This window comes from Myodes glareolus, chromosome 1, assembly GCF_982192425.1.
Source record: "Myodes glareolus chromosome 1, mMyoGla1.1, whole genome shotgun sequence".
NCBI lineage: Eukaryota > Metazoa > Chordata > Mammalia > Rodentia > Cricetidae > Myodes > Myodes glareolus.
In genome coordinates this window covers 3,499,939-3,526,580 of record NC_142026.1, presented here as the reverse complement: position 1 = coordinate 3,526,580, position 26,642 = coordinate 3,499,939, and the positions used below count along the sequence as shown (strand labels likewise).

General features: G+C 38.8%; 1 protein-coding gene across 5 annotated transcripts in view; it reads right to left on the bottom strand.

Moving 5' to 3' along the window:
- Ctla4 (cytotoxic T-lymphocyte associated protein 4) overlaps positions 1-26,642 on the bottom strand; it is a 60,204-nt gene that overhangs the window by 14,246 nt on the left and 19,316 nt on the right. Inside the window, exon 2 of one of the 5 annotated variants that reach the window (XM_085699317.2) lies at positions 14,940-14,984. The exons of 3 other annotated variants lie outside the window; for them this stretch is intronic. The gene's annotated coding sequence lies outside the window, so the exon portion shown is untranslated. Of the gene's footprint in view, positions 1-5,679; positions 6,487-14,939; positions 14,985-26,642 lie in introns of those variants that run through there. One more of the 5 variants, XM_085699309.2, reaches the window with a different exon arrangement.

Genomic DNA, 26,642 nt, shown 5'->3' with positions numbered 1-26,642 from the left:
CTGGTTTACGCTTTATTATTTCCAAGTCTCTTTATCTTCGTACACCTACAAACGAAATGGAAGCTTCATGATTTTTTTTCCTTAATCCTTCACTCTTGGTATAACACACAAAGTTATGAATAAATTATTGTAAGAAGCTTTATCAGTGATACATATTTTCATGACCTTTCCTATTGTCATTTAAAAAACAAACGACAACAACCCTGGCAAAAGCAGCTCAAGTGAGAAGGGGTCTCTTTTGGCTCCCATTCAAAGGCACAGTTTGTCAAGATGGCAGGAGCTTGAATTAGCTGGTCACACCTGCCATGTGCAGAATTTCATCCTAGAATCCAAACAAATGCTTCCTCACTTGGCAGGAGATTCAAACACCAAGACAGACAAAATGGTCTGTCCCAAATCACACATAGGCTGATGGTGACAGGACCAAGTTAAAATCCCAAATCCCATGGCTCTAATTTAATTCTCTTCTCTTCCTTCATCACCATTCACCATCTTCCCAAGAGCTTGAACTAACATGGATTGTGGTCAGGAACTTACCAGGAAAAGTGGCACAAGCCTGTGATCTAAGCTTCTTGAGAGGTTAAGGGAAGAGGATCATTGTTAAGGCTAGCCTATAAACTTTAGTGAAAACCTGCCTCCAAATGACAAGTCAAGTGGGGACTAGGACATGACTAGATGGTGAAGAATATGCCACAAGCACATGTTCACACGAACACATGTGCTTGCACACACACACGCACACACTCACTGATAGACATATCCTTTCCTGGCTGTGGCAAGGGAAGAGATTCTGGTCTGTGTCATCTTCCACAACACTGACCACACATCACACTGAATCATCACTAGCCAACGTCAAGGTCTGACCTATGATCTTTCTGCTCTGTCCTCCCAGGACACAGTTATCAAAAGGTTACTCAGTTGTAGAGTAACTAAATGAGATGGAGGAAGGTCATGTGGTATGGAAGGTCCTTCTGTCTACGTGTTGCTTTTATTGGTTAATGAATAAAGAACCTGCATTGAGCCTATGGCAGAGCAGGGCAAGGCAGAGCAGAGCTGGGCAGGGAGGACTGGACTGAATGCTGGGAGAAAAAAGGGTAGAGTCAGAGAGACACCATGGAGCTGCCAGAGTTAGACATGCCGAATCTTTGCCAGTAAGCCACTACCACGTGGTGATATACAGATTAATAGAAATGGACTAAATTAATATATGACTTAGCCAATAAGAAGCTAGAGTTAATGGGCCAAGCAATGTTTTAAATAATACAGTTTCTGTGTGATTATTTTGGGTCTGAGCTAGCTGGGCAGCCAGGAAAAACAAGTGGGCCCTCTTCCTACAGTAATGGTAGGAAAGTTAAGCTCAGGATCTCATTATTGAAGTGTGCTATGGAAGATGATTTAGAAGCCACTAATTGCATTTAGCAGCTTTCTTAAACTGAAGCGTTCAGACGAAACACTCTGGCCAGGTGTTTACTCACAAGCAGGAAGGTAGGTCATCCCACAGCCTTAGTCATGGGACCTACTGAGGGTTTTAGTCATGAGTGCAGCTAAAACCCAACACTTTCAAAGCCCGTTCCACACACGGACACTATTTAGAGCCCATCCATCACTCATGGTGCTATTATTTCCCAACATTATTCAATTTGACTGATCAAATTCTTGCTACACATAAACTTTGAACTCTGTGGTTCTGGCCATTTCTGTTCCATTGGTTAAGAAATGCTGACAGATAGGATAAACCAGAGACACTTGTTTCCTTTCCTCTCAAAATATGAGAAGGTCAATACCCTTGAGTCAGCCATGTCTCTCGTGTGTCACCCTTTGTATTAGAAAGAAAATATAAACTTAGAACAAATGAACTTATTGGGAATAAACTCATATTGTAAAAAGAAAAAGAGATACAAAAGTCATATTTTAAAACTAAATGTTGTGCTAGAACTTAGGACCTTGATTTATTAAATATGTCTCTAGAACCAAGTTTATAGTAACACTGTGGAGCAAATACACCTTTTCTTCTCATCTTTTGGAGACACCGTTTCCCCTAAGTACATGAGCCACTTCCTCAGTTCTCTGACTCTACAGACAGCACTGCTTTTAACAGTCGTGATAAAACGTGAGGCAATGACATTTATTTATCTGATTTTACTCATCTTCTGCAGCAAAGACAAGCCAAAAATCACTAAACCCTTAAGATTTTTAATTTGAGTGAAAGAGAAGGAAAAAAATGAGAAATAAATGGAACTATGAAAGAAAGACAAAAAAGAAACTTCAAATAAAAGAGAATTTGTGATAGATAGATAGATGATAGATAGATAGATAGATAGATACACACACACACACACACATACACACACACACACACACACACACACATATATATATATATATATATATATATATATATATATATATATATTCACTCAGTTGTCAGTTCTGACCCATCTGACAAAGTTAATCAGTAAGAAAGCACTGGTTGTGAGTGGGTAGAATTTTTATAAAATTCCAAAAGTCACCTGATAGCACAACACCTCCAAATATATGCTCTGTGAGATATTTCTACACAAAGAACACATAATTAACATCACCCTAGTACTAAATTTAGCAAATAAAATTGATTGTGTTTGATAAGACTCACAGAACTTTTTCAGACTCTTTAAGTCAAATTACTGCAACATAAAATTTTTTTTAAGTCATAAGCCCAAAAGTCAGGAAATTCTTACTAGTTCTAACCATATTTCTGCTGATAGTTCATTCTGATAGCCTGACAGAGATTTACAGCAGCCTGAGAGGGGACCAAGATGCTTCAGTTTCCCTGCACAGAGCTCAACTGAAGTCTTAAAGTTTGAAAACCAGTCATTAAGATTCACAAATTCTTTTTCAGAAAACATTTTCCATAAATTTTAAGTCAATTGATCTTTCCCAACAATAGACAACTAAACTCCAAGACTAGAACTTTCTTGCTCACAAACCCTAGTTTTCCATGTGGGACTGAGTAATAGAAAAAATGGAGGAAGGACCCTGCAAAATCCAGAAGGTGGTTACCTGTGATGTAGGTTTTTGTTATTCACCTGGCTCTGTATCAACATGAATCAAATTGTATAATGTCACCAGATTTTAATCTTCCTGCCTGAGAAATAGGAGGCTCAATTAGGAAGAGCCAACTTTCAGTCTAAATAATTTTTAATTGGAAATGTACTTTAAATCTTGGACACAGTGATGATAAAATATGTATTTCTCTTCATGAATTGTATATGGGAAAACAAGTTAGAAAATTTAAGATATGGTCTATTTTATAAACTTAAACTAGAACATACATGCAGAATTATACACAGCTATGTGTGACATTACATAAAATTTTTATGTTCTTATTTTATTTATATGTAATTTCCATCTTTAGGAAAATGTGTGTACTTTTGTAGTAATAAAAATAAGAAAGCAACTAATAATAAAAATTGAGTCATTCAAAGGTTATAGAACACAAAATGTATTACAGGTTTGTCAAAACTTGAAGAACCTGATATGAAGGAGAAAATTAAAGAAGACAGAAGTATGGATACAGATTCTTTTCTTTTTTTCAGAGATTCAACAGCTAAATGAGTCCACATATGAGCCCCAACTTCTCAGGCACATCTTCCACTAATACCCCAATTTCTCAGTATACCCTTGACCATCAGTTCTTCCACTCTGGCCACCATGTAAGTAGCACAACCATCTAAAAATGCTTCATGTGTAAAGACTACTACAAAAGCGCTACATACAGCAAGAAATATCCTTTCTGAGAAGATGACTGACACTATAGATGCAATTAATTCAATACGCAAGCATGTGGTTTGAATGGCTGATAAAGAAATAAGGCATTAATGCAAGTTTAAAAAGACTTTATTAGATGTAATGTATATACACATTTGATGCACACAGCTTGGCGAGTTAAGACATATGCATACTGCAACTACAACCATTCTATTAAACATATATCATAAGGAAATTTTTATTAGAAAAATAAAAAATGTATTTAATGCAATCTGAGTCATCTGTGCCCTAATTGGTTGAAACTTAGAGCATGAGAACTGGACCTTTCAAGCAGACCTCTTACTGCTCATGACAAAGTGGCTAGAGCAGTTTGGTTTCACACCAGCTTCAGTCTTTGCATTTTCTGAACGTATGTCCTTAGTGTCTAACTTCACAGAAATCAGACAAAACTTACTAATCAGGATGAGCAAACAGATTGCCTTTAGTTTAAGGTAAACCTTTGAAGTGTCAGGGATATCAGGGAAATCCTAGAAATTTTTGTGTTCAGTCGTGCAACCCTGAACATATTGCTGATAGAAAACTGAAAAAAAAATAAACAATTTTAGAATAATTTTTTTACCTAATTTCTCTCTGTCTGGCTAGTGTTTTGAACTAGATACCTTTTTCAAATCAGGCATACGGGTTTACACCTGTGACCCCAGAACTCTGAAGAATGAAGTAGAGGTAAGAACCTTAAGTTTGAAGCCAACCTGGGCTACATACAGGGTCTGAAGACAGCCTAAGCTACAGAGTAAAGAAGTTGTAGAAGAGGAAGAAGAAGAAGAAGAAGAAGAAGAAGAAGAAGAAGAAGAAGAAGAAGAAGAAGAAGAAGAAGAAGAAGAAGAAGAAGAAGAAGACAAGTCTCTCACACTCTCTCTCTCCCTCCATCCCTTTCCTCTTCTCTCCTTCCCTCCCTCCCACTCTGCTACAGGAATCTATACCTGTATAGATAAAATTCTGCCCTCCTGGCCTCCTCTCAGCAGCAGACAAGAGAAAAACAGTTCTGACTTTCAGAAGCGCACAGACCTCTGCACACCACTGCAGCATGCAGCAAGACACCTCTAGGATATAAGAAGGAGAATTCTAGGAAAAGACTTTATGTAATGAAAAGTTCAATTACCTCATCATCCTCTTAAGAACATGTGCACAGAACTCAAAATCAAAATGACTATCTTTTGAAATGCAGCATTTTGAAAGACTGTATTTTCTAGAGACACGCTCACTGTTCAGTGCACCCCTGGGATGTTTCTTTTGGAATACATTGTTGCTGTTATAGACTAGAAAAAAATTAATATTTTATTACCTTAAAATCCTGCCTTGGTTTTGATACGAAATACAAAACAACTGACTGGTCAGCAGTTAAGAAATTATAAAGAAAGATGTCAAATTCGCTTGCAAACTGCAAATAAATAAAGCCTTTGAAGAAGATGGAAAGATTGTGTTATAGGTTTTTGACTACCAAGAATGTTTTCAGTGAAAGCAGCTTCGCTAGAACAGGAGATACTCTAATTGCAACCTGGGGAAGATGGAGAGAACGGAGATCATTTCATCACTTAACTTCTTCTGTAGGACCACAACAGAGCACCAGGACCGAAGGGAGAAAGCTAAGTGTTATATTAAACAAAGTGTGAGTCATCCACATCACAGTCTGGAAACCTACGGCAAAGAGATTGCATACAAGGAGATGGGGTAAGCACAAAAAGAAATCCAGGCAGGCAGTTCAGAGGATCTGGCAACAGAGTGATGAGGAAGACCCCACGATAGAAAGACATGGAGCTCGAGTCATCAGCTTCTGGCTTGGGGAAAATGTTGACCAGAGAGAGCTAGGTTAAAGCAGAAACTCAGTATGCTTAAGTACCAGGTGAGAGGGATTTCAAGAAAGAAGGGTCTTACCCGAACATAGAGGTGGTCCAATTCCCAAGCTATCAGTCAGTCCCATGGTCCAAAACTCCTTGGATCCAAGTCTTGAACAATTATCAGTTCTAAACCTCATCGACAGAAGATCTTCAGACAACAACCACAACGTGTAGGAGGGGATTAGGGAAATGAAGACATTTGAGAACACGGGTTAAAGAAACTGAAGAAGAGAGAGAAGAGGCACAAATAGGGGCTTCTTGAAGCCTAGGACCTCTCTGTAGAAATCAACACACACACAAGATCTGCTGTGTCTGTTTTACATTATCTTTCGCAGTCCTCTGCTGGCAAGCCCCACAGGGAAAACACTACACTCCTTCCCCTGCAGTCTATTGTTCTTAGAAGGGAGCTGCTGTGCTCCATGGATGGATAGGACTTGTCTCTGTTGTTCTAATTCAACTGTCCAAGATTAGTACAGCTGAAACCAGACCGTGGTTTTCAAAGAATAGACAAATTGAGAACAGACTGTATTCTAAACGCCCCCATGTTCTCATTTCACTACACTCTTGAAACCCAAGTCAATTTTGTGGAAAAGTTCATAAACTGGGCTTGAGTCCTTCTAAACTTGACCCAGTTATAATCTAAAGTTGGGGTATATTCTGTTTTAATTCATGGTGCATTGCAAACAGTAGAAGTGAAACTAAATGTGTACAAGTGGGTAAGAAGTGGAGGAAAACATTATGGCGTGATAGGAAGGACCCAGGAAAAAGTTATTGTTAAGTGATTAATGTATTGGCCCAAACCTCTGAGCAAAGAATGGACATAGCCAGTTAGAAAATATTTCCAAGTCTAAAACCCCAGAAACTACTCTAAGATAATAATTCTAAAATAACTTTTCTGATTAAGTTCAAACTTTCCAAGAACACTCACCCTTTATCTGAAACTAAACCATGAGAAATTTCAAACTAAAAGTCACTATAAACTGCTTACATGAGATATGTGTTCTCACAGTGCAGCTGTAGAGCAACCTCTGCCAGTTACTACGATCAGGAAAGGAAAAGCTTGCGAGGCCAAAAGGAGGAGTAAGGGAGAGAAGGAAGAAGAGAGGGGAGGAGAGAGGGCAGATGAAGGAGAGAAGGAGGGAAGGAAAGAGGTAGGGGAAAGAAAAGAAGGAAGGTATTAATTAAATTCATGCAGTCAAAAAGTTAGTTTTGATAAAAAGAACAAGATATTGTTCATCTTATTCTGAATGCTCCTAAAAAAAATGTTTGATCTATTGTCTACTATCTGAACCAAACTCAGAAAAATCTCTATTATCAAGGAATTACAAAGTAATTGGGTCAGTATTGGCAACTCAATTGGTTCGTCAATAGCAAAACTATTTGATATTCGGGGTCAAAATTGAATTCAGCATGGAAGAATTTTGATAAAGAAAATGTTTAGTGAAGATGTGGAGAAGAGAAATGGAGAAAGTCAGGGGATCGCATCAGGTAACAATGTGAATTTAACCCTCAAGCAAGGGTGGAAGAAGGGAGAGTGAATGGCAGCATTTTGATTTGTGAACCATCTGAAAGGTTTAGGAAAACTATTCAGAATCCTTGAGCTCCAGAAGAACGACTAAAGTAGGCTTACTTTAGTCGCCGTGACTGGGAGCAGCACAGAGAAGACAAGACTTCAGGTGCCATGGATTGGATGCTTGTGCCCTCCTCCCCAAATTCCTACACTGAAAACTAGCATAGTATATGGAGATTGGGCCTTTGGAAGTAATCAGTTTCACAGGGACAAAAGCTCAAGAATGAAATTGGAGCCTCCATGAGAACACAATGGTCAATGCCTTGATCTTGAAATGGTCAGCCTTGGGATTACAAAAGCATTTTTTCCTGCTTATGAGCCACTTAGTATATACACCCATCCTCTTGTAGCAGCCTAAACAGAGTAAACACAGTTCAGTAGATGTCAGAGTATAGAAGCTTGGCCCTTAGATAATTATACTCCTCAGAATCAAGGGTCTATACAACTTGTTCCCACAAATGCCATAGTCAACTCCTTACTTGATATGAATGCAATTCTCCACAAGAACTTGGAATTTCTTCCACAATTCTTTCCCACAACTCCTCTTCTACAGTTCCTATGGGCTTTTCGTTCTGAAGAGGAACTCAGAGGAGGAGCAAGTGGTATGAACAGCTCCTGTTGCTACAATTGATCTCAACACTACAGCTAGGCTTGTATCAGAGGTTGAGCACAGGTTGTTCTTCCAGAGAATGCAGATTCAATTCCCAGCACCCACATGGCACCTCACAACTGTCTGTAACTCCAGTCTCAGTGGATCTGATGCCTTCTTCTGGCCTCCATTGGCACCAGGTATGCATGTGGTGCACACATACTCACAAGGGCAAAACACCCACATATTAAGTAAATGAATCAATAATTTTAAAAGACTACAACTGTTCTCTGGCACTGATTAACTTCTGCAAGTTATTCTGACTTCCCTGTCCTCAACTTCAAGTCTCACATTGGTAATCTTGGTGGTGTAGCTGGTGATAGGAAGCAAACTTGCATTCTTGAGGAGTGGTTCTGAGGCTCCAACAAACATACACTTTACAGTTTCGCCATGTATTTATGCTGATTCATAGTTCAAAGAAGACAAGAATACTAGAAGCACCCCCATTATATTAGCCATGTAATTGCTATTTCTCTCTATCTCTTTTGTACAGAGCTAGCCTTACCCCTTCCTCCTTGATCAGGTCTAATTATCTCCACCTAAATAACAACTGCTTCTTGCTTGTTGGTCCTTGCACAAAGGACTCCAAAATGTCCTAGCAGTAGCCATAATGGGTATTTGAACGGGATCTTTGCTGTGTTGTATAACAAAAAATAATCTCTCCTTAGGAATCTTTTAGGGATGGTAAATGGACCCTCTCTGCTTCTACCCTTTGTCATTGTACTCTTCTTCCTGATGAGGATATGGCATCATGTAGGTGCCTCTGTTCTGATAAATGAATTGTTTTATGAAAACAGAAACTTAACTTCATCTTTTGAAACCCACTGTGATATTTTATGAGAATGGCTACGTCTCATTTATATGGTGTGATAGAACATGTGAAGTCTATGGATATAAGTCCATTCCTACATCCCCTTGATATGACGCAAGTTTCTTAATTGTGTTCTTTTCAAAAGGCACTTCTGAATGTGTTTATCTGACATCCTATTGGTCTCTGGATAGTACTGTTTACATAATGTTTTGACAGCAGAAAGTATTCTTAGAATAGGTAATTTTGATTGTGAGGATAAAGGAACAACTTGCCCTTTCAGAATGGAAAGATTTTTTTTTTCATTTTTCTCCAATCCACTTTCTTCCTTCCCTCTCCCCTTCTACCCTCTCTCATGACCCCTACACTCCCAGTTTACTCAAGATATCTTGTCCTTTTTCTCCTTCCTACATATATCCATGTATGTCTCTCTTAAGGTCCTCTTTGTTGTCTAGGTTCTCTAGGCTTGTAGACTATATGCTGGTTTTTCCTTGCTTTATGTCTAAAAGCCACTTATGAGTGAGTACATATGTTTGTCTTTCTGGGTCTGGGCTACCTCACTTAATATGGTTTTTCACTAGATCCATCCATTTGCCTGCAAATTTCAAGATGCCATTTTTCTGTTCTGCTGAGTATTAATCCATTGTATAAATGTACCAAATTTCTTTATCCATTCTTTGGTTGTTTCCAGATTCTTGGTATTACAAATAATGCTGCTTTGAACATGAACACATGTCCTTGTGGTATTATTGAGCATCCTTTGGGTATATATCCAAAACTGGTATTGCTGGGTCTTGAGGAAGGTTGTGTTTTAATTTTCTGAGAAATTGCCATACTGATTCCAGAGCAGCTATACAAGTTTGCACTGCCACCAGGAATGAAAAGATCTTGATGAAGTCAACTTGCTAGTTGATCTTCTGGCATTGTGCCAGATGAGATATTTTGTATTCCTGAAAATCTGGTATTCATAATAGATCAAGGGCTGGACAGTAAATATATCTACCTTAATATGTAAAAGTTCATAGCTGGGCAGTGGTGGCACATGCCTTTAATCCCAGCACTCAGGAGGCAGAGGCAAGTGAATCTCTGAGTTCAAGGCCAGGCTGTTCTACAGAGTTAGTTTCAGGGTAGCCAGGACTACACAGAGAAACCCTGTCAAAAAAAAGCAAAAACCAAAAAAAAATTCATGCTTCTAGAAACAATATGCCACCTCTTCTCTATTTTTTAATTTTATTTTTATGCATGTGCATTTTACTCTCTCTCTACTCCTCTGCGCATGTGTGTGCATGTGTGTGCATGTGTGTGCATGTGTGTGTGTGTGTATGTGTGTGTGTATATCCCTGTCCCTTTCCTGTTCCAGTGTAGCTTTGATAAAATAGCCTGACTGTGCTAGTCAGTTTTGTTGGCCAGTCTACAAGACTTCCAGAATCTAGTCAGTTTTTTTTTTTTTTTGGAACAGAAAGGTGAATTAAATGGAGAGATAAAAGAAGTTGGCACTCTTGCATCTTTTAGGTTTTTAATAATGGCATAAATCTCCACTGTCCACTCATGGCAAGGTAAGATAATTGGGGATTTATTATGTCGAATGAGAGAAAAGAGGACTAAATAGTAGCAAAATTTTCCATTTGGTCTTCCCTTCCTTAATAGTTTCTTTTCTATAAATTAGGAAACTTTTACAGATGTCACTATAATTTCCATATGCATATATTAGATAGATAGATGATAGATAGATAGATAGATAGATAGATAGATAGATAGATAGATAGATAGATGATAGACAGATAGATTACAGTTGTGCTTTAGGGTAATATGAAAATGCTCGGCTACCTAGGATCTCATTTATGACTTGACTGTATAGACTCCCTCTAACAGGGGTATCATTATGGCATTTGGGTCTCTAAGTGTTGGTATCACCTCAGACTTTATGTCCACTAATACCAGATGCAATTAGTTATTTCCCTCTCTCATAAGTCCCTTAGAGATGGGCTACAAAGATTGGCAGTGGTATCAGATCTATCCTTCTAGCTATGTGGCTACCTGTTCAAGTCTGAAAACTGACTCAAGTCCAAGAACTAAGCAGGATTGTGCTTAGCCTCCTGTCATTACTTTTTCTTATAATTCCCTAGCTTCCAAGAGTACCATCATCCTCATGGATGTTAACAAACCATGATCTGTGACTATCTTTCCTACCATAACCCTAACTCCTTGAGATGTGGATGCCATTCTTAAAAGTACATTCCTCACAACCTTAGTTGTCATGATTCATCCTCTGGTTCTGTCATGAAGCATAATCTTCTAGGGAATCTTCTAGTCTTACATACTGCACCCATCCAGCATGCCTACCACTTTAACCCATTTAATTCTTCCTCTACCATCTTAACTTAAGCATTTCCACTTTGAGGATGTTTGCCACAGCTTTACCCAGCCTTCTAAGCACCACCCAGCAGTGGTTTTGTCCAGTCTCTGAACAACTTTCCTAGGGTATCAAACTTCATGTCTTAAGGAAAAGCCCCTATGTCAATGAATTCTTGGTTATTCAACCTTACAGTTCAGCCAGACTCTTTGATCAAGTACCTCAAAGTCTGATGCCAAGTTCCTGTTAAGCTAATAATTTCAGGGTTTAGCCATAGAACCTCTTTTTTAACTGACAGGCCCAGAATGACTTTAGTCAGGAAAGGAGACAGGAGAGTATCTTGAATGTAACACCTCTTATAAAGATAAAAGATTTTCTTCTTGTTGTTTGTTTGATTTTGAGACAGGTTCTTAGGCACTCACTATGTAGACAAAGATGGCCTAGAACTTGCTATCTAGATCTGCCTGCCTCTCCAATACTAATATTTGGAGTGAGTACCACCATAGTCATCAAGGATGAGAGTTCTGTTCCATCTTCTAGCACCTTAGAACTGATGGTCTCTCCTATGGTCAGTCACTTCTGCAAGCTCAGTAAGTCAGGAAAGGGAGAATAGTCTGCATCCTTGGACGTTATCCATATAGTTCCATGCCAATCAAACAATCTCTGGAGCTTTATAGTTCTAATCAGGTCTTTAATCTGACCTTCAGCTATACACGTCCTGAGACAGAAGATATCTGCCTCTTTGAGAACTGCCACAGAAGTTCTCAGGCACCCATATCAGACTAAGGTGTGTGTACTGGCTGAATTTATGTCAACTTGACACAAGTTAGAGTCATCAAAGTGGAGAAAGCATCAGTTGAGAAATGACTCCATAAGATTCAGGTGTAGACAAACCTGTGGGGCATTTTCATAGCCAGTGATTGATGAGAAATAGCCAAGTACATTGTGGGTGGCTTTACCACTGGGGCTGGTGGTCCTGAATTCTATAAGAAAGTAGACTGAGCAGGCCATAAGAAGCAAGCCAGTAAGCAGTACTCCTCCATGGCCTCTGCATCGGATCCTGCCTCTAGAGGCAGTCCTTTTTGAGTTCCTGACCTGACTTCCATTAATAATAAACAGTGATGTGAAAGTGTAAGCCAAATGAACCCTTTCCTCCACAGATCAATTTTGGTCATGGCGTTTCATCACAGCAATAGTAACCCTGACTAAGGCAGTGAGTTTTCTAACACTTCTATTTTCAATATTCATCTTCAAGGCATTACTACAACTCAGAAATACTCAGGCAATTCCACCCTCTGTATGCCCATTATTCAGTCCATAGTTTTTAATACTTGGGTAATTATACCATAGTCAGAAGTCCTCTTAACCGTGATGCTTTTCCAGGCCACCTCTGTCAAGCAACTGAGCCTCTGGGTTACAGCACAGGCAATTTGTATCCATCCAGGAGCCAGGAATGTATGCCTCTCACATGCTGGTTGGTGGGAAAGATAGTCCAAAATGTCTACCTTTGGACCTGTTCTTCTGATAACAAATGACAAAAATGGGGCTAAATATAAAAGGATTTTGTTAAGGAAAATGTCTGGAAGACAAAAAGAAGGCAAGAGCTGGAGAAGGCTCAAGGAGCCCCCAGACCATTATGGAAGTCTAACCCCGAATGAAAGAGACTGGGAAGGAAGATCTCGGGGGAGCATCCCATTGACCATATAGTCTTAGGAAGATTCAAAGCCTTCAGAGAATTTTCATGCCAAAGGAATCTCCCAGAAGAATGCTTCTCTGTACTCCTACCTATATTAATTAGTGAGTGGGAGTCATAGTACATTCAAGTGTGAATGTTGTAACTTCAATACAAACATGGTGAAGGGCTCAGGGTGTGTACCTGACGGCTTGGTCAGCACTTCTTGGATTTAGAAGTCCCAAAGGCTGGAATAACATTTGACTGTGAGTTTATGGGCCCCAGATTTGGTCACTATCAGCAACTCAGGACCTTTGGGTGTAGAGATGTCCTTATAAGGTCTTGGTTTGGGTTAAATGCTCACACAGTTAATTCTGAATCAGACCCCATGCACTCACTCGTAAATTTCTAATCTCTGAAACATAAGTAGTTAGAACAGTCGTTACTGATACTTAAATTTATGCAAGAACCGTAGTCTCAGGTTTTGTCTATATTCATTTTAGGTTTTAAGATTAATTTCCAGCAGCAGTACTGTAATTCAAAGAATATTATGGTTTTGAGCACATTGGTATAAATAGTACAGGGTAAAATGCATCAATTACACTCCTATCAGCTGTGTATAGATTCTGAAACTTTGCTGGCATACTTGTGTTTTGTTCTGTTTTACTTAATGCCTGCTAATTTCATAATTATGAAACCTTCTCATTATTTTACCCAACTTTCATCCATAAAGTTTTGGTTATAAAGTAGAGCATTAACTAATTGAAGAGCAACAAAAACTTGAGGTTCACTGATATAATTTTAGGATAATATTGCACTACCTGTGATCAAGATACTTATACAATGTTTATATTTGGAGGTCATTGTCCTCATTTGCTGCACAGTTGTTTAAAGATTGTTTAATATTTTAATATATAGCCGTAATCTTTAAGCTATATAGGTATTAAAAGTTATAGGTCAATAGTCATTCATGTTTGTCATACTTATAGTTAAACTAATCAGGTTCTTTAGATGTATAGAGATTGTATTCCACATAGATAGGTAATCCTCAACCACTTTTAAAAAAAACTGTAGAATGTGGCATTTAAATAACTTAAGATTCTGTTGATGTGAGACACTATTGCTCTTGACAGCATGATGTATTTCCAACAGAATGCTGGGCACCAAAGACACTCCACTTGGAGCTTGTTTTCTTCATGGCAAAACTGGCCTTTGGACAAAGAACTGTCCCTCCCTCGACCACTGACAACAGACATGGTGGCCAGACTGGACAAGAAGGATACAAACAAAAAGACTGCCAAACTTTGCTAAGACAAAGTAAGACAGTTTTGAAAATTTCCTGCCTCTGAAAATGGACTGTCAGTTACTCTAGGTCTTAGACAAAGTTGGTTGCCCCAATGTTACAAATGAGACTTTGGATAATTGCCCAGATAACCTATTGTCTCTGTCATTTCTTGCACCTTTTGAAAGTTGCTTGATTTCACTTCCTGTTTACTCAAGTAATATTATTTTTCTTTTCATGTCTTTGATGGAGTTAAAGACTAGATAGCCTTAGTTACTTTCCTCTCATGACTTAGTCAACCCATTTCTAATAAAAGATTTAGACACCTTAGGATAGAATAACTATTAAAACATTTAGCATATGTTTCTTGCTTGATGTAGTTCATACTGGTTGTAATTTTAACTTTTACACTTGATATTGTTCTTATTGTATATAGTTTTGTAATATGCTTAGATGTCTTTTATTTAGACAGAAGAGGTTGATGCTATGGGAACTCCTTCAGCCAATAGCCTTGAAGATCCTGGCCCACTCTGTGCATGGTCACATGTACTATAGATGCAGATGAAAAAGCGTGTGTTGCATCTTTTTTGGTTGCTGGATTCAGTCCTAGTTCCTCACCCATGCAGAGGACGGCTGATCACCACCTTTTCTGTGAGTCCACCCCTAAATAATAAATAAACCTGTATTATACTCCACTCCGAACAAGTGTGGGACTATAAGCAGCAACAGTTCTGATATCTGGAAAACAGTCAGTGACACTTTAAGGAATGGTCAAGAGGGCTACATAGTGAGACCCCAACTTAAGAAAAAAATGATAATTGTAATAATTGTGCACCTAGATGTTTTATGAATACAGATGTGGAATGTTACATTGGAAAACATTTAAAAGTCATAGCCAGAACCTGGAAACAACCTAAATGCCCCTCGACCAAAGAATGGATAAGGAAAATGTGGCACACTTACACAATGAGGTACTGCACAGCAGAAAAAATAATGACATCTTGAATTCTGTAGGAAAATGGATGGATTTAGAAAACATTATTTTGAGTGATATAACCCAGACACAAAAAGACAATTATCACATGTACTCACTCATAGGTGGTTTTTCAACATAAAGCACAGAAAACCAGCCTACAAACCACAATCCCAGAGAACCTAGACAACAATGAGGACACTAAGAGAGACTTACATAAACCTAATCTACATGGGAAGTAGAAAAAGACAAGATCTCCTGAGTAAATTGGGAACATGGGGACCTTGGTGGAGGGTTGAAGGTGAGGGAGAGGGAGGGAGGGGAGCAGAGAAAAATGTAGAGCTCAATAAAAATCAATTAAAAAGAAAACATTTAGAAATCAAATTCAAACTTTCCATTTTCTTTTCAGCTCAGCCTTTCTTTCATGAGGAAGCTTGACAGAATGTTAAGATTCACAACTGCTCCTTGGAAGTAGCGATAACCAAGCTGCACTACAATTTAATGTACTTACTGAGCCTCCATTTTACAGACAAAGTCTTACACAGCTTTCACCTATCTACAGAAAGACTTTGGGACTGAGGAGAGCTTGAACAACAGTAGAATGGGAGGTATTCTTGGGATCTGCCTATCAACCCCACATACTAGGTGAGAATAACCCTGAAATGAAGTTGTAACTCTGAGAAACACTCTCATATAATACTGGTCACACTCAACGAATGTCCAGCAACAGTCTCTCTCATTCCCAATGCATTGTTAGCTTAACAAAGTATGATGTGTGTGAAAGAAGTTCCAGAGCAAAGCTTTCCATGCCGCTGTCTGCAGAAGAAGCCTGAGGGCAACCATGATCTGGAAGGTGAGTCATTACTTCATAATAGAAAAGCATGAGGAATTGATTCTGCTGGGAGAAAACCAATCAAAACATTTGCGAACCAAAAATAAGTTGAAAACATGTTAAAACGCAATAAGTTGAAGTTTCCGTGGCTTTACAAAGCCAGAAAGAAGGCAGGTAAAGGAAAAACATGTTTCTTATTTCTGGATTTGCATCATCAGGAGCAACTGTAGGTTTGTCCAATAGGCTTCCTGGGGCCTCGGCTCCAATAAAGTTGAATTTGAAAGTAAAATTTAAAAGTTGCACATGCCTATTCTTCCTTCAGTTTATAAGGTCTTCTGGGTTAATAGAATACATCTATTTCACAGAAAGGAGCCTAATAGCCAAGCATAATCTGGAGAAAAGAGAAAGAGATTGGCCAGCGATACTCCATACTCTCCTTTGACTCTACCATGTCTCTTCTGCAGATACACCTGAGCTCAACACAGGTATTCCATGAGATAGCCCTGATTCTTTAGTTCCTAACCTCCTTTGGAAGAATCACCAGATAGGAGCTCACACACACACACACACACACACACACACACACACACACACACACACCACAAGCAGGAGTATTCACACAGTGTAGACCTAGCGAGAGACACTGAGAGGTATTCTGACTTCTGAGTAAATCTTTCTTATCAGAAATTATTATTCATGTGTGTACTATGCAGTCTGGACCGGGGTGGAGGAGCACCGTAATGGAAGACATTACCCAATGCTTAGACAAGACATCAGAGACAAAATTTGAGTGCAGAGTTAGTGAAAGCAGATACTTTTAGGCTCAGACATGAGGTAAAGGAACTTAATTCTCTTCATAGAAAGATGTTGACATAAGACTGGTGATGTGACTGTAGGTAAAAAACCAGGGTAAAGGCAGATGAAGGCAGAGATGCAGCCTGTTATAAAGTCATATTCCTGTAAGGATAATGATTCACAAAATCAAATGTAAATAAAAAGCATCTGTAGTCATTGTATTATTTCATTGTAAAATTTTTATACTTACCTGTAGAAAAATTCACTTAAGATAGTCCATATGAGAGAATTCCTATATCTATAAAATACTGACATAATGAATGATACATGATATAGATAGATAGATAGATAGATAGATAGATAGATAGATAGATAGATAGATAGATATCAGACTGTTAAGAAAGGATGTTACCAGTCTTGTTTACCACTAAGCCAATGAATAACCTATGGAAGAATGAATTCTAGATATTTTCTATGCACATATACATATAAAATGAAATCATTTCATATACATGACTTTTCATCTTCACTTAGATCACAGGCTATATATTATATGTATATATATTCTTTCTACAGCTCTTGGTTGCTATATTTTATGTCACAGGTGTGTAATAATTTATGTAACCATTTTTTTCTGTCTGAGTCCTTTGGTTAGAGCCTTTTCCTCAATTTTTGTTCTCTACCAGGTCTATTACCTACTCATTTGCCCTTCCTTTTCCTTGATTATTAGCAGAAATTCCTCAAATGTTCATCAGCATGGTGGGTTGCTAAAGAAACTATTAAAAATTCAGACTGCTGAGGAACCCATGCCTAGAAATCTGAATTTTTTTGGCAGAACTGGGTCATGGGAAATTTTCTTACAATAGAATTTCCAAGAGATTTGTCTGCAGAGGACAGAGACTATGTTGTGTACCACCTGTTTTGTCAAATCATAAATACTATAGGCTCCTTCTGTGGGCCTCCAACATGGACTGAAGACCAGCCACCACCCAGGTCTTCAGTATCAGATCAGAGCTTCTGACTCCGTCAGCCATGTGGATTCAGCAAATACTGGACTTTTAACCTCTCTCAGTATGAAGCAGCCATGGTTGGACTACTACAACTGTGTCGTAGAAGTTCATCTAACAAATTCTCAGTATATAGTCTCTCTAGAGGTTCTGTTTCTCTAGAGCCCTGACTAAAGCAGAAAGTGGTTCTAATATCAGTGAATGTATCTAAAGGCTCTTCGATCCATTTAGGAAGCCTGCATAAGTCTGGGAACTGGGAGCTTTCTATTTCCTGAAAACTTTGATCTTGTTTTGAAAATTTGAGAAGAAAATGTAAAAGTCTGCTTCCATAGCCTAGAAATCTAAAGAAAATTATGTTTATAGATTCTTGACCATGAGATAGACCACGTGTGTATGTGTGTGGAGAGAGAGAGGAGAGAGAAAGAGAGAGAGAGAGAGAGAGAGAGAGAGAGAGAGAGAGAGAGAGACTAAAAAAGAAATGTATGTACAGACGCTGTGGAAATGACTCAGAATGAAATTGAAAAAGACACCTGAAAATGGAAATATCTTCCATGCTTGCACTTGGGTAGGTAGAATTAACATAGTAAAAATGACAATCTTACCAACAGCAATCTACAGATTCAATGCAATACACATCAAAATCCCAGCAAAATTCTTCACAGACCTCGAAAGAACAATACTCAACTTCATATGAAAAAGCAAAAAAAAAAAAAAAAAAAAAAAAGGATAGCCAAAACAATCCTGTTCAATAAAGGAACTTTTGGAGGCACCCCAATCTCTGACTTCAAACTCTACTACAGAGCAACAGTAAAGAAAATAGCCTGGTATTGGCCAGGAGGACCAATGAAACCAAATCAAAGACCCAGATATTAATACACACACCTATGAACAAAGAAGCAAAAAATATAAAACAGATCCATATCTATCCCCATGCACAAAACTCCCAAGTCCAAAGTGATCAAAGACCTCAGCATAAAACATTGAACCTCATAGAAGAAAAAGTGGCAAGTACACTTGGACACATTGGCATAGAAGACCACTTTCTAAATATAACCCCAGTAGCACAGACACTGAGAGACGCAATTAATAAATACAATGTTCTGAAACTGAGAAGCTTCTATAAAGCAAAGGAAACAGTCAACAAGACAAAACTGCAGCCTACAGAACGGTTGATCTTCATCAACCCCACATCAGACAGAGAACTGATCTTCAAAATATACAAAGAACTCAAGAAATTGGTCGTCAAAAGAACAAATAACCCATTGGGTTGTTATTATTATTGTTATTGTTATTATTTTATTGTTTCTATTAAAAATAGGGTATGGAACTAAACAGAGAGCTCTCAACAGATGAATTTAAAATGACTAAGATAATTCAGTTAAACAAAGCTTTTGTCTTGCAAACACAAAGATGGTCAAACATATGAAGCAATACAGTGACAGATCCTCTCAGGGTCCTGTGGTTCCGTTACAATTTTGTTATTTACGTTTTTCCATACTTATTTTAGTGTATGCATGTGTCTGTGTATATGTACATGTGTGTGTGTGTGTGTGTGTGTGTGTGTGTGTGTGTGTACACACGCGCACGCGTACTCGCACACGCGCACCATGACATGATGCATGTGGTGGTCAGAAGACAACAGTGGGAATTGGTCTTCTCTTTCCACCATGTGGGTTCTGGGGATGAAACTTGGATGATCCAGCTTGACTGTCGAACCACCTCAAAGGCCCAGATTGATACAATTTTAGTCTCTGATAAATTTTCACCTAATTCTGATTTCTCATATGACTGGATATGTGTGTATTCATTTATACCTTACATATGATGAGCACACAAGAAGTCCGAAAGGATGTGAGATTATACGTGAAAGGTTCTTTTCTGTTTGTCCTCCCACTTTGGCAGTCCCAGGCTGCCTTGGGCCCCGTCTTTGGTGTTATGCTAGGAAAAGGCTGCCCCATCAATGACAGTCTCTGTGTAACCTTATCTTCCCAGTCAAGGTTGGGATCCTAAGGCTTGCACAAGCCCCATGTGATGGCTAATAGTAATTGTCAACCTCGCAGAATCTAAAGTTACATAGGAGATGCCTCTGGGCACATCAGTGAAAGGTTGTCTCTATTACATTAACTCCTGAGTATATCTGTGAGGAACTTTCTCAGTTATATTAATTAACCATTGTAATAACCATCATTGGACTACCTTAAAATATACTTATTATTACTGTTGCCCTGGTTTTCTAGACTAAGAGTAGGCTCAAGTGAATGCTATGGACATATAGCAGCAAGTACATTATCTGTGAGGACCCAAAGGGTATAACAAGACCCAAAGATAAATGTTACAGAGAAGAAAAGGTTCAACTGAAAAAGTTTTCTTTGTATAAATATGTTGCATTACCCAACAAGGAAGTAAGCTGCCTCCAAAGTTAGAGCATCCTCAGACATGCTTGAAAGATCAGAACACGCAAACTAAACCAACTGGCGTGAGAGACAGATTCGTGTGGATTTCTACATAACCTCGGAATCTCTTTCTAATACAGAGGCTAGTCTCAGGGTGAGTTGGAAATTCAGTGAACGAACAGCTTCATTCATTCAAGGTTTAAGTTAGCCAGACTTTGAATCCCCGGTCTGATAAAACCACAATGTCCAGTAACACTTTGGGTTTCTCTCGGCTCCTCAGCTGTCTTGTCATTACTATTTATCTCTGTATGACAATGAAGCTGGACGTGTACCTTGTTCTGTGTCACTTGCAGTGCCTTCCACACTGCACAGAGGATAGCAGGCAGTTGAACCATTCAAGGTTTTACATACTTTTTAGTTCTTGCAAGTCAGATTGCATTTCACTAATGGATTAGAATTTCTTGGTGATGGCACATTCATTGTTTCTTAATTTATGTGCAAGTCTTTACAGTCTAGAAAGACTAAAACTTACAACATGGAGAAATTATACTACCAAGATTTCAAGGGGAAGAATGGACAAATGTATAGATGGATGGGTGAGTGGGTAGGTAGATAGATAGATAGATAGATAGATAGATAGATAGATAGATAGATAGATAGATAGACAGACAGATGATGGATAGACTGATGAACAGAGAGACATACAGACATACAGATAGATACATTCTGAGTTTGGACCCCCAACACAACCAAAACAAATTTTTGCAGACTTGCTGACAACTGGCATATCTTTCTTTCTTCCTTCCTTCCTTTCTTTCTTTCTTTCTTTCTTCCTTTCTTCCTTCCTTTCTTTCTTCCTTTCTTTCTTTCTTTCTTCTTTTTTTTAACATTTTATTGATTTTATTGAGATATACATTTTTCTTTGCTCTCCTCCCTTCCTCTTTCCTCCTTTCCTCTCCCCTCCCCTTCTATCCTCTCCCATGGTCCCCATGCTTCCAATTTACTCAGGAGAGCTTGTCTTTTTCTACTTCCCATGTAGATTAGATCCATGTATGCCTCTTAGAGTCCGTTTTGTTGCCTAGGTTCTCTGAGATTGTGGATTGTAGGCTGGTTTTTCTTTGCTTTAGGTCTAAAGGCCACATATGAGTAGTCATATAACAATTGTCTTTCTGGGTCTGGGTTACCTCACTCAATATGATGTTTTCTAGCTCTATCCATTTGCCTACAAATTTCAAGATGTCATTATTTTGAGTTTCTCCCCATTTAGTTTGATGTTGACTGTTGGTTTGCTGTATATTGCCTTTATTATGTTTAGGTATGTTCCTTGTATCCCTGCTCTCTCCAAAACCTTTATCAGGAAGAAACGTTGTATTTTGTCAAAGGCTTTTTTAGCATCTAATGAAATGATCATGTGGGAAATTTTTTTAGTTTGTTTATTTAGTGGATTACATTGACAGATTTTTGTATGTTAAACCATCCCTGCATCTCTGGAATGAAGCTGACTTGATCATGGTGGATGATTTTTCTGATGTGTTCTTGGATTCAGTTTGTCAGTATTTTATTGAGTATTTTTGCATCAATGTTCATGAATGAGATTGGTCTTTCTTAGTAATGTCTTTGTGTGGTTTGGGTATCAGGGTAATTGTAACCTCATAAAAAGAGTTTGGTAAAGTTCCTTCCATTTCTTTTGTGTAGAGCAATTTGAGGAGTATTGCTATTAGTTCATCTTTGAAACTCTTGTAGAATTCTGTGCCGAAACCATCTCATCCTGGTCTTTTTCTGGTTAAGAAACTTTCGATGACTGTTTCTATTTCTTTAGTAGTTATAGGTCTATTTAAATTGCTTACCTGGTCTTAATTAAATTTGGTTTAATATTTGGAGAATCTCAAAGTGATCCTACTGAAATCAGGAAAAAGACAAAGTTGCCCAATCTCTCCACATCTATTCAATATAGTTCTTGAGGTTCTAGCTAGAGCAATAAGACAACAATGATTCAGATAATTTTCAATTTTCTTTAATTTTTCCAATTTTGTGGAGTACGGGTTTTGAAATATGACCTAATGATTCTCTGGTTTTCCTCTGTATCTGTTGTTATGGCCCCCTTTTTGTTTCTGAGTTTGTTAATTTGGATATTCTCTCTCTGCCTTTTGGTTAATTTGAATAAAGGTTAGTCTATTTTCTTGATTTGCTCAAAGAACCAACTCTGTGTTTCATTGATTCTTTGTATTGTTTTCTTTGTTTCTATTTTTTTATTTCAGCTATGAATTTGATTATTTCCTGCCATCTAGTCTTCCTGGGTGAGTTTGCTTCTTTTTGTTCTAGAGTTTCCAAATGTTCCATTAACTCACTAGTGTGGGATTTTTCCAGCTCCTTTATGTTACTTGTTACTTTATGTTACTTTGTGTTTTCTCCCTGTTGTATCATCAGTGCTTGAGATTCTCTCTTCCATCTCTTCTCTTCTGCTGTTTATCCTGATCATTTGCTCATAATTTCCATTTCCATGATTCTCTCAGTTTGTGTTTTCTTTATTGTCTCTAATTTGGTTTTCAAGTCTTGAATAGTCTCTTTCATTTGTTTAATTGCTTTTTCTTTTATGATTTCTTCCAATTTTTTGTTTGTCTTTCCCTCCATTTCTTTAAGGGAATTTTTCATTTCCTCTTTAAGGGCCTCAAACATTCTCCTAAAGTTATGTTTTAGGTCATTTCCTTCTGCTTCGTGTATATTTGGTTGTTCAAGTCTTGCTCTTGTAGGGCCACTAGTTTTTACTGGTATTTTATTGTTCTTTGTGGTGTTGAGTATGTTCTTACCTTGTTTACCCATCTTTTCCTCTGATTGGTATAGTTGGGACTGTGTCTCTGGTGATCAGTCTTCCAGGTGCCAGTGGATCCAAGGCTCAGATGGTTGTTCTTCATAGTGCAGTCAGGAACATGGTTCCAGTCACCCCAGAGGTACCTCAGTGTTCCTAGAGATCACTCAGCATTCCCAGAAGTTGCTCTGTAATGCATGGGGTTGTTCAGACCTGCTCCCATTGAGGTTGCTTGATTGGGGATGCTCCCACTGAGGTCACTGCCTTGGGCCTGCTCCAGCAGAGGTCGCTGGCTCAGACCTGCTACCTCAAAGGTTGCTCATTCACGCCAGGTCCCACAGAGGTCTCTAGCTCAAGTCTGCTCCCTCGGAGGTCCATGGCATGCACCCAGACCTGCTGAGATCTCTGGCTTGGCTCTTGTAATGGTCTGCTCTGTCCATTTAAGAGACAAGCCACGTGTAATCCCTCCCCATCTGTGAGACAAACTGATCTTCAGTGTCTAGCCTGAGTCCTTCCCTTTTCCATCTCCCTCTTGAAGAGGCAGCTTCTGTCTCTCCCCCACTTCTCCCTTTCCCCACTTCTGTTTCTCTCTCTCTCTCTCTCCTCCCTCTGTTCTTCTCCTCTTCTCACTTTTTCCCTTCATAACCCACTAAATAAATATCCATCCTCACTCTGCATGGCTTTGGAGATCTGTGGCATGGGCTCCTGGTGTACCCATTGCAGCCACTTGGGGAACTATGCGGTCCCTGCTTAGGACTGACTGCTCTCGGGACCCGCTGTCCACTGTCCACTGCTGCCACTCAGGGACCTGCAGCGTTTGACTTAATCCATTACAGATCTTTTCCCTCAGCAGTAGTTCCCTTGTACCTGCTCCTGTGGGGGTTGCTGCCTGAAGTCTACTCTGGCAGAGGTTGCTGACTCAGGCCTGTTCCTGTAGATGAACCTCCTGTAGATGGAGGTCACTGCCTTGGGCCTGCTCCAGCCGAGGTCATTGACTCAGGCCTGCTCCTGTGGAGGTCCCTGGCTTGGGCCCAGTCCCACAGAGTTCTCTGGCTCAGGCCTATTCTCTTGGAGGCCCCTGACTGGCACCCAAGCCTGCAGGCTTCTCTGGCTCAGGCCTGCTCCTTCAGCGGTCGTCCCCTGTACCTGCTCCTGTCTTCTTTCTTTTCTTTGTTGTTTTTCCGAGACAGTTTTCCTCTGTAGCTCTGACTGTCCTGGAACTCTCTCTGTAGACCAAACTGGCTCGAAGTCACTGAGATCCATCTACCTCTGTTTCCTTAAGTGCTGGGGTCAAAAGTGTGTGCCACAACAGCCTGACTGGCATATTTCTTAATTGTTGTTAGATATTATTTAATTTTCAAATTTAATTTGCAAAGTATAATTTTTAAAAAAGAGTATAGTTTCTATAAATTTTCATATATATATATATATATATATACATATACATATATATTATACAAATTAATAGAATCCTTACTATTGGAATACCAAACAATTTCAATCATCACCCAGACTCTCTCTCGTTAGTTATTTTGTTCATTTGTTTGAGACAGTCTCATATATATAGAATGGTCTCAAACTGACTGTTTATCCAAGGATGACCTTGACCTTAGGATCTTCCTTCTCAACGTCCCAAGAGCTGGAATGTCATGTTTGGGCCACCATGGCCAGTTTATACAATTCTGGGGATCAACTTACCACCTCCAGCATGCTAGGCAAATACTTTACCAACTGAGCTACATCCCCAGCTCTCCTATTGACCCCATTTTTTTTAGTAATACCTTCTCCCAAGCCCTCCAAGGTCATCCATTTTCCTCAGCACCACAAATTTATCTCTTACAAACTTTAAAATGTATGGTATCACATACCTTTATAACCTAGCTTCTTTCACTTAACTTAATGCTTTTGAAATCTGCCCAACTTGTTATATGTAACAATAGTTCCTTTATTTCAAAGCGTAATGTCATTGGGTGGATGTATCATAATTTTATCTATTCAGTCATTGAAGGACATTGTGAGTATGCTATCTCTACTGTTGGTGAGTGCAGATTTTGTATGAAAGTATACTCTTGCTTCTCTTAGATAAATATTCAGAAGTAGAATTGCTGTGTAACATGAGGAGCTCATCTTTAGTTTCTTAAGAACTGGCTGCAGCACTCTTTCCTCTATCAGAAACATATGGATGTTCTGGTTGTTTGGTATCTCTGCAGGCATTTAGTATTGTTATCTATGTAGAGGCATTACATTGCTACTTGGGTTTTGAAAACATTTTTAAATAGCACTTTTCAAACCTGAGGGGAGTTTTAACCAGCAGGACAGATGGTCCCACAAACACATTTTGTTTATCCATTTTCTCCGTGACCTACAACACAAGGTAACAGTTGATCTATAAAGAGACATACAATGTCTCAGGTTAAGCTCATAACTACATTATCACTCTCCCAAACTATTCTTATATTTTACCTGCTGGTTTATAGAATAACAAAGCAACTAGGAACTCAATGAACTCAAGAAGAAATTATGAGTCTAACAGAAAATATGATTGACCCCTACAGAGAAAAAACTAAATGGTACAGACTATAGAGGAGGTTAGGCACCTTTTCAGGACAGTCTCTGGGCCAGGCCCTTTGTTTCAGACCTCTAAATTCCAGTCACACTTGATCAAATCTATTCCCACTCATCCCACTCGATCACTTGAGCACATTAGTCCTCTCAATCTGAGATGTCTTAATAAGCCCAGTCCCCAATGGATATTCAGACTCCAGCTGGTACACCAACTTCTCAGAGACAGAGACACAATAACTACTCTTCATGGTGGACCTGCCTACAAGTACCTCTCTATTTTTTCATTATGGTATTTATCATTACCAGAAATTATCTTGTTTATTTGTTACGTATATTTCTCTATCACCTCAGCAGCTCCTATGCCAACAAAATCCTTTATCCGTAGCAAATAATAAGTAAATGTGAGTTGAAGGGCAGAAGAGAGGATAAATAAGCATATGCATAAGAAATGTTTTTCTTGCAGAGACTCCTTGCAGGCATGTGTTAGTCATGGTACGTTAAGCGCAGGCCCTGACCGGAACTTACTCTTCACATTTTTGAAGCATTGATGGGAAGGGTAAAAACTGGAACCAGCATTTCTAGGCTCTAAGCACTTTTCTGTCTTCTGAGATACATACGCAAAAGAAACTGGTACAAACCAATCTGCCATTCTGGGAAAAATCGCTGGAGTAGGCTTTTTAATCACGGACCAAAGACCCTAATCATAAGAACAGATGTCTGAGACTGTGTCACCAGGAAAGCAAAATGCTCTTCTGAGAATGTAAAAGGTTGTCTACAGGTTGGGCAGGCCATGCTTCCTTTGAAGAAATGTTTCTTTTCTGAGAATGAACTTGGATGGTGCTGTGCCTACACACTTGCTCTGTTCTCATGGACCAGTGTTTTGTTTGAAGAGAGGAATACAAAAAATCCGTTACTGGGGCCTTAAAAAGGCAAGATATACAGATTTGGTCTCACTTCGTGCAAAAATAAATTGCCTTGGGTTTCACCACTATAGCTGTGCTCATGGTGCAATTGAAACAAAAACAACCTAGACTTTGACAAAAGTTTGAATGAATTAATGAATGAAACTACCCTTTGCTTTTGGAATTCAGAAAAGGAAACTATAAGAACAAGCAGGTCATTTATTCACATACATGTATATTTATTCACCTTCATACCTCTGTATGTATATTGTCTATATCAATACTGGCCTACTGTTTTCTGTTGCAGACATCTCTAACTGGTTCCACGGATGATATGCACATTCCTTCCAAAAAAGAAGTCATTGTAAGAAACAAAAAGAACACTTAGATACT